Below are 8,266 nucleotides of genomic sequence, written 5' to 3'. Positions count from 1 at the left end.
GTGGTAAAAGGATAGTAGCATTGCCCCTTCTCTCTTTTTCTCTCATTTTTTGGGTCTTTCTCTTTTTTTATGGCCTCTTTTCTTTCTCTTTTTTATCCGTAGTCTCATCCCGACTTGTGGGGGAATCATAGTCTCCATCATCCTTTCCTCACTTGGGACAATGCTCTAATAATGATGATCATCACACTTTTATTTACTTACAACTCAAGAATTACAACTCAATACTTAGAACAAAATATGACTCTATGTGAATGCCTCCGGCGATGTACCGGGATATGCAATGAATCAAGAGTGACATGTATGAAAGAATTATAAAGGTGGCTTTGCCACAAATACAATGTCAACTACATGATCATGCAAAGCAATATGACAATGATGAAGCGTGTCATAATAAACGGAACGGTGGTAAGTTGCATGGCAATATATATCGGAATGGCTATGGAAATGCCATAATAGGTAGGTATGGTGGCTGTTTTGAGGAAGGTATATGGTGGGTGTATGATATCGGCGAAAGGTGCGCGGTATTAGAGAGTCTAGCAATGGTGGAAGGGTGAGAGTGCGTATAATCCATGGACTCAACATTAGTCATAAAGAACTCACATAGTTATTGCAAAAATCTATTAGTTATCGAAACGAAGTATTACACGCATGCTCCTAGGGGGATAGATTGGTAGGAAAAGACCATCGCTTGTCCCCGACCGCCACTCATAAGGAAGACAATCAATAAATAAATCATGCTCCGACTTCATCACATAACGGTTCACCATACGTGCATGCTACGGGAATCACAAACTTTCACATAAGTATTTCTCAAATTCACAACTACTCAACTAGCATGACTCTAATATCACCATCTTCATATCTCAAAACAATCATAAAGAATCAAACTTCTCATAGTATTCAATGCACTTTATATGATAGTTTTTATTATACCTATCTTGGATGCTCATCACTTTAGGACTAAAATTTTAACCAAAGCAAATTACCATGCTGCTCTAAAAGACTCTCACAATAATATAAGTGAATCATGAGAGATCAATAATTTCTATAAAATAAAACCACCACTGTGCTCTAAAAGATATAAGCGAAGTACTAAAGCAAAATTATCTATCTCAAAAGATATAAATGAAGCACATAGAGTATTCTATTAAATTCCGATTCATGTGTGCCTCTCCCAAAAGGTGTGTACAGCAAGGATGATTGTGGTAAACTAGAAAAAAAAGACTCAAATCATACAAGACGCTCCAAGGAAAACACATATCATGTGGTGAATAAAAATATAGCATCAAGTAAAGTTACCGATGGACGAAGACAAAAGAGGGGATGCCTTCCGGGGCATCCCCAAACTTAGGCTTTTGGTTGTCCTTGAATTTTACCTTGGGGTGCCTTGGGCATCCCCAAGCTTAGGCTCTTGCTACTCCTTATTTCACAATCCATCAAATCTTTACCCAAAACTTGACAACTTCACAACACAAAACTCAACAGAAAATCTCATGAGCTCCGTTAGCGAAACAAAACAAACCACCAGTTCAAGTTACTGTAATGAACTCATTCTTTATTTATATTGGTGTTAAAACTACTGTATTATAACTTCTCTATGGTTCATACCCCCCCCCCCCCCCCCCAAGATACTAGCCATAGATTCATCAAAATAAGCAAACAACACAAGAAAAACAGAATCTGTCAAAAACAGAACAGTCTATAGTAATCTGTATGAAACGCAAACTTCTGTAACTCAGAAAAATCTACCAAAATAGGACGTCCTCGATAATTTGTTTATTGATCTACTGAAATTGGAATAAGTATTTTATCACGTTCTGGTGATTTTTAACAATTGTTTTCGTGAGCAGAAAGTTTCTGAATTTTTCAGCAAGATCAAATAACTATCATCCAAGAAGATCCTATAGGTTTTACTTGGCACAAACACTAATTAAAACATAAAACCACATATAACCAGAGGCTAAATCAATTATTTATTATTAAACAGAAATAAAAAGCAAGAAACAAAAATAAAATTGGGTTGCCTCCCAACAAGCGCTATCGTTTAACGCCCCTAGCTAGGCATTGATATATTCGATGATGCTCACATGAAAGACAAGAATTGAAGCACAAAGAGAGCATCATATAGCATATGAAAAACACATATAAGTCTAACATACTTCTTATGCATAGGCATCTTATAGGCAAATACATTATTAAGACAAGCAAAAACTAGCATATGCAAGAAAGAAGTGAGAAACAATAACAAGCTCAACATAACGAGAGGTAATTTAGTAACACGAAAATTTCTACAACCATATTTTCCTCTCTCATAATAATTACATGTGGGATCTTATTCAAATTCAATAATATAGCTATCACAAAACATATTCTTAACACGATCCACATGTATGCAAAGTTGATACTCTTCCAAAATAGTGGGATTAACAAGTAAAGTCATGACCTCTCCAAACCCACTTTTATCAAAATTTTCATAAGATTGAACATTCTCCAAATATGTGGGATCTAAAGTTGACACTCTTCCAAACCCACTTTCAATAATATTGCAAACACTATTATCAATCTCATATTTATCATGGGGCTTAAATAAATTTTCTAGATCAAAAGAAGAATCACGCCAATCATGATCATTGCAACAAATAGTAGTCATAGCAAAACTAGCATCCCCAAGCTTGGGGTTTTGCATATCATTAACACAATTGACATCAATATAATTTATAATAACATCATTGCAATCATGCTTTTCATCAAAGGAACTTTCAAGTATGGGCGCAATAGCAACGATCTCATGTTTAACATATGGAACTATAGCAAATTCGTCTTAAAAAATATTGGCATGATGGCCACAAGAATAGCAAGCATCATGTTCATCAAGGGAAATTTCAATCAAATCATCGGAATCATAATTATCTATAGATTCGTGCATATCATTATTTTCTTCCAAAGCAACGGTCATTCTCTCAATAAATTCCTTAACATAGGCATTATGAGCATAGTTTTCATAGCAATATTTAAGTATGTCGGAATTTTCAGATTTGTAGAGAGTAATATCATACTTTTCAATCAAAGAAGCAACTTCATGAGCACCCTTAAAAACGACAAATTCTTCAATTTGTTCGATATCATAGTAACTATAAACACCCTTTCCATAAGAAGATAAGATTTCATTATCATTAAACTCACATAGGTAGGGAAGGTGTTTTTAGGGTTCTTAGAGCAACAAGTAAAATCATAGATTTCACAAAGATTCCAAGCATAGCATAGCAAACTATTTATTTGATACCATAAGAGCTTCCCCTTTTCAGACAAACGACGACGCACAAAATGAGCATGCTCATCTAAAGATTTTCCCTCAACTAAACTAGTTGGGGTTTCAGCACGAGCACATATAGATTAAAGATGATCTAAGTAGAACACTTTAAGTGGATCCATATCAATAGATTTTTAGCAAGCACAGATGCAAGCAAATAGAAGGCACATGGAAACACAAACAAAAAGACATACGGGAAGAAGGCGAAGAAAAGGCAAAGGTGAAGTGGGGGAGAGGAAAACGAGAGGCAAATGGCAAATAATGTAATGCGAGGGATAAGAGTTTGTGATGGGTACTTGGTATGTCTTGACTTGTGTGTAGATCTCCCCGGCAACGGTGCCAGAAATCCTTCTTGCTACCTCTTGAGCACTGCGTTGGTTTTCCCTTGAAGAGGAAAGGGTGATGCAGCAAAGTTGCGCAAGTATTTTCCTCAGTTTTTTAGAACCAAGGTATCAATCCAGTCGGAGACTACGCGCAAGTCGCCTCGTACCTACACAAACAAATAAGAACCTTGCAGCCAACGCGATAAAGGGGTTGTCAATCCCTTCACGGCCACTTGCAAAAGTGAGATCCGATAGAGATAATAAGATAAATATTTTTGGTACTTTTTATGATAAAGATTGAAAGTAAAGATTGCAAAGTAAAAATAGATTGGAATCTTATATGATGGAAAATAGACCCGGGGGCCATAGGTTTCACTAGTATTACGGTGGGTGAACAAATCACTGTCGAGCAATTGATAGAAAAGTGCATAATTATGAGAATATCTAGGCATGATCATGTATATAGGCATCACATCCGCGACAACTAGACCGAAACGATTCTGCATCTACTACTATTACTCCACACATCGATCGCTATCCAACATGCATCTAGAGTATTAAGTTCATAAGAACAGAGTAACGCATTAGGCAAGATGACATGATGTAGAGGGATAAACTCAAGCAATATGATATAAACCCCATCTTTTTATCCTCGATGGCAACAATACATTACGTGTCGTTTCCCTTTCTGTCACTGGGATCGAGCAACGCAAGGTTGAACCCAAAGCTAAGCACTTCTCCCATTGCAAGAAAGATCAATCTAGTAGGCCAAGCCAAACTGATAATTCGAAGAGACTTGCAAAGATAAAAAATCATACATAAAATAATTCAGAGGAGATTCAAATATTGTTCATAGATAATCTTGATCATAAACCCACAATTCATCGGATCTCGACAAACACACCGCAAAAAGAATTACATCGAATAGATCTCCAAGAAGATCGAGGAGAACTTTGTATTGAGATCCAAAGAGAGAGAAGAAGCCATCTAGCTAATAACTATGGACCCGAAGGTCTGTGGTAAACTACTCACACATCATCGGAGAGGCTATAGTGTTGATGTAGAAGCCCTCCGTGATCGATTCCCCCTCCGGCGGAGCGCCGGAAAAGGCCCCAAGATGGGATCTCACGGGTACAGAAGGTTGCGGCAGTGGAAATAGGGTTTCGTGGTGCTCTCGGGTGTTTTCGGGGTATATGAGTATATATAGGCGAAAGAAGTCAGTCAGGGGAGCCACGAGGGGCCCACGAGGGTGGGGGGTGCGCCTACCCCCTGGACGTGCCCTCCTGCCTCGTGGCCTCCTCGTTTCTTTCTTGACGTCCACTCCAAGTCTCCTGGATTGAGTTTCTTCCAAAAATCACTCTCCCGAAGGTTTCATTCCGTTTGGATTCCGTTTTATATTCCTTTTCTGCGAAACACTAAAATAGGCAAAAAAACAGCAATTTGCACTGGGCCTTTGGTTAGTAGGTTAGTCCTAAAAATAATATAAAAGTGTATAATAAAGCCCATTAAACATCCAAAACAGATAATATAATAGCATGGAACAATCAAAAATTATAGATACGTTGGAGATGTATCAAGCGTCGAGGCCACCCCAAATCCTAGAAGGCGTTGCCGCGAGGCCACCCCAAACCCTAGAAGCGTCGGGGCCACCCCAAACCCTAGAAGCGTTGCCAAGGCCACCGCAAACCGTAGAAGCGTTGTCGAGGCCACCCCAAACCGTAGAAGCGTTGAGGCCACTAATTAATATTCCTTGTTGTGATTAGCTAGCTAGGTCTATGTTTGCCACTAATATATCCATCTGTCATGTTTGTATATTAATTGCCATGTTGTAATATTTGCAGAAACTATGGAGCACCGAGACTTGGAAACAGAACAGTTGTTGGGGGACATAATCCTCGGCGGAGGTGATGTCTTGGCATATCTCAACAACACCGATGGTTTGGAAGGAGAGGGTGAAGCAGGCTCCGGTGATCGAACAATGGAGGTGGAAGGACATGATCATGATGGCTCTGGTGACCGAATGCCGGTGGAAGAAGGAGACCGTGATGACGGCTCCGGTGACCGAACGGAGGAAGGAGCTGTTGCAAAGTCCGGCGAGGTATATATATTAATTAAGCATGTGCTGACTAGCTAATTGATGCATTATTTGTTTTGGTATGTACACATATTAACTCTTCTTTCTTCTTTTCTAGCCCTCCGGATCGAGCCAAACTTCGGTAACGAGACGAGGCCCGAAGAAAAGGTTGCACCAGGATGAAAGGTTCACGATCACAGCAACGGACGATGCCAGCCGATTGAAACCAGGCGGACCAAGGAAGCATTTTCTGCTCAGTGCGGGGTTCTTGTTAGGTACATGATCCCGATCAGCATCCACCAATGGAATAAGCCTAAGAACGAAGACCCTCAAGTTCCTTATGTCAACGAGAGGTGGAAAGATGATCTTTGGACCGCGCTGAAGGAAAATTTCACCCTACCGCGAGAGGAGGATCTGGATAAGCCAGTTATAGAGCCATTGGTCAAGGCTCATGCTCTTAAGAAGATGTCAGATCTATTCAGGAGGTGGAAGAATGAGTTGAAATCAACGTATGTCGACAAAGGGAAGACTCCAGAATTCACCGGCCGATTTGAGAAGATAAGAGATCACTGGCCCGCATTTGTGGCCTACAAGACATCGGAGATGAGTAAGAAGATGTCAAAGACAAACAAGACAAATGCTGCAAAGGAGTATCACCATCGCACGGGGTCAGGTGGCTACCTCAAAGCCCGGCCATTGTGGGACATGGCTGAGAATGACCTGCTTGCTAAAGGGGTCGAACCAGAGACATTGAACTGGCCAGACCGTTCAAGGACTTGGTTCTTCGGGGTTAGGGGAACCTTGGACCCTGAAACAGGGAAGTGCGTTTGGATGGACAAGTAACTTGAAATACCTGGTAAGAAGCTTCAGAAGTATATCGCCGCAGTGCAACAAGGGATGTTCGTTCCCGACAGAGAGAACGACGAGCTCACAGAGGCCCTCGGGAATCCTGAGCACCCTAGACGAACACGAGGCACGCCAGGCTCTGTTGCGTGGAAGGTTGGGTTTCCCGGCGCAGACGGTTACAAAACCGGGAGAGGAGGAGGAAAGCGGAGCAGAGCGAACTGCATAAGCTGAATGCAAGGGTACGAAAGCTAGAGGAACAAGTTGAGAGCGAGCGACCTGCCGGAGCTACCCCACCATCTTAGCGGAGAAGCAGCATGGCTTCACCGAGCTGGTTCAGTAGCCTGACATCACGGCTCCTAGCTACCCCGTGGATGCTATCACGGAGGCTCAACATTGCCAGCTTATGACGCAATGGCAGAACCTCAAAGTCAAGGCGGCTGTCGGCTCTGTTGCACCTCCTGAACCCGACGCAACTTTTCACTGCCGTCCGATTCCACAAGGCTATGCTGCTGTGATGGTGGATGAAATAACGGAGGGATTTGAGGAGCTCGAGCTTGACCACCCTACAGGTGAAGGGGAGACTCAGCTGGGTCTTACTCTGAAGACTCCATGTCTATGGCGGAAGGAGCACATCAAGCTTCTGAACTGGACGCCTTCGCCTCCTCCTCCTCCGACGAGTCAGGGCACTCTGCCTCCTCCTCCTCCTCCTCCTCCGGAGAGTGATCAGGGCACTCCGCCTCCTTCTCCGGCTGCTCCGGCGCATGAGGGCGGCACTCCGCCTCCTTCTCCACCAGCTCCGGCACCTCCGAGCAGCCCGCCTCCTCGTCCACCTCGTCAGCAACGGCGGAAGACAGAAGCCGCCGCTCCGGCTGCTCCGGCGCGTCCGAGCACTCCACCTCCTTCTACTACTCGTCAGCAGCAATGGAAGAGAGACGCCGCCGCTACGGCGTCTAGCAGTACAGCCAGAGGCGGGAGGCAATATAGATTCGATCCATCTCTCAAGCCTCTAGAGAAGTTACCATACGAGATGACCGTGGAGGAAAACGCGAAGATCAGTGAAGCTCAAGTGAAGGACTTCTTTGAAACGCGAAGAGCTATGAAACATCCACCTCCGGAGGAGAAGATAGATCCGGTGAAAGCGATGCGCACTATCAATGCCCTGAAGCGACCACCACCGCCTCCGCCGGATGACAACCATGTCTGCTGTCTTAAAAAGACATTACAAGAAGCGCGCCGGTCGGGAACTACTTCAAGTGACAAAAGGTTATCAGAACGAAGAAGTGGGAAAAAATTCCCCAGCTCGGAGAACAGGAGAACCAATTGTGCCCACCGCTCAAGGTGTCTAGCGATATCGTCGCAAATCTGCTGGGGATGGTGCCCGGTACCAATCCTGGTGATTATCTGCCCGACGATGCACATTTTGATACAATGGAGGTGGACGAATTCAGATACCAGTACGGAAAGCCTCCCGTCAAAGATGGAAGTCCTCCTCTAACAACGATGATGCAAAGATTCCATCAATGGTACATGAAAACCTGCATCGAGTCTGGGAAGGATGCTTTGACGATGAGAATTAAAGATGACCACGACTTCATTGGACAAGATGTGTTAACTGTTGATTTTGACGAGTTTTTCCAGTTCTACAATCTAAAGGCCCTCGACAAATCACTCGTGGCTTGCTACTGTCTGTAAGTATCTTTCATTGCATGTATA

The sequence above is a fragment of the Aegilops tauschii genome, chromosome 4, assembly GCF_002575655.3.
Source record: "Aegilops tauschii subsp. strangulata cultivar AL8/78 chromosome 4, Aet v6.0, whole genome shotgun sequence".
NCBI lineage: Eukaryota > Viridiplantae > Streptophyta > Magnoliopsida > Poales > Poaceae > Aegilops > Aegilops tauschii.
This window is presented reverse-complemented; position numbering follows the sequence as displayed.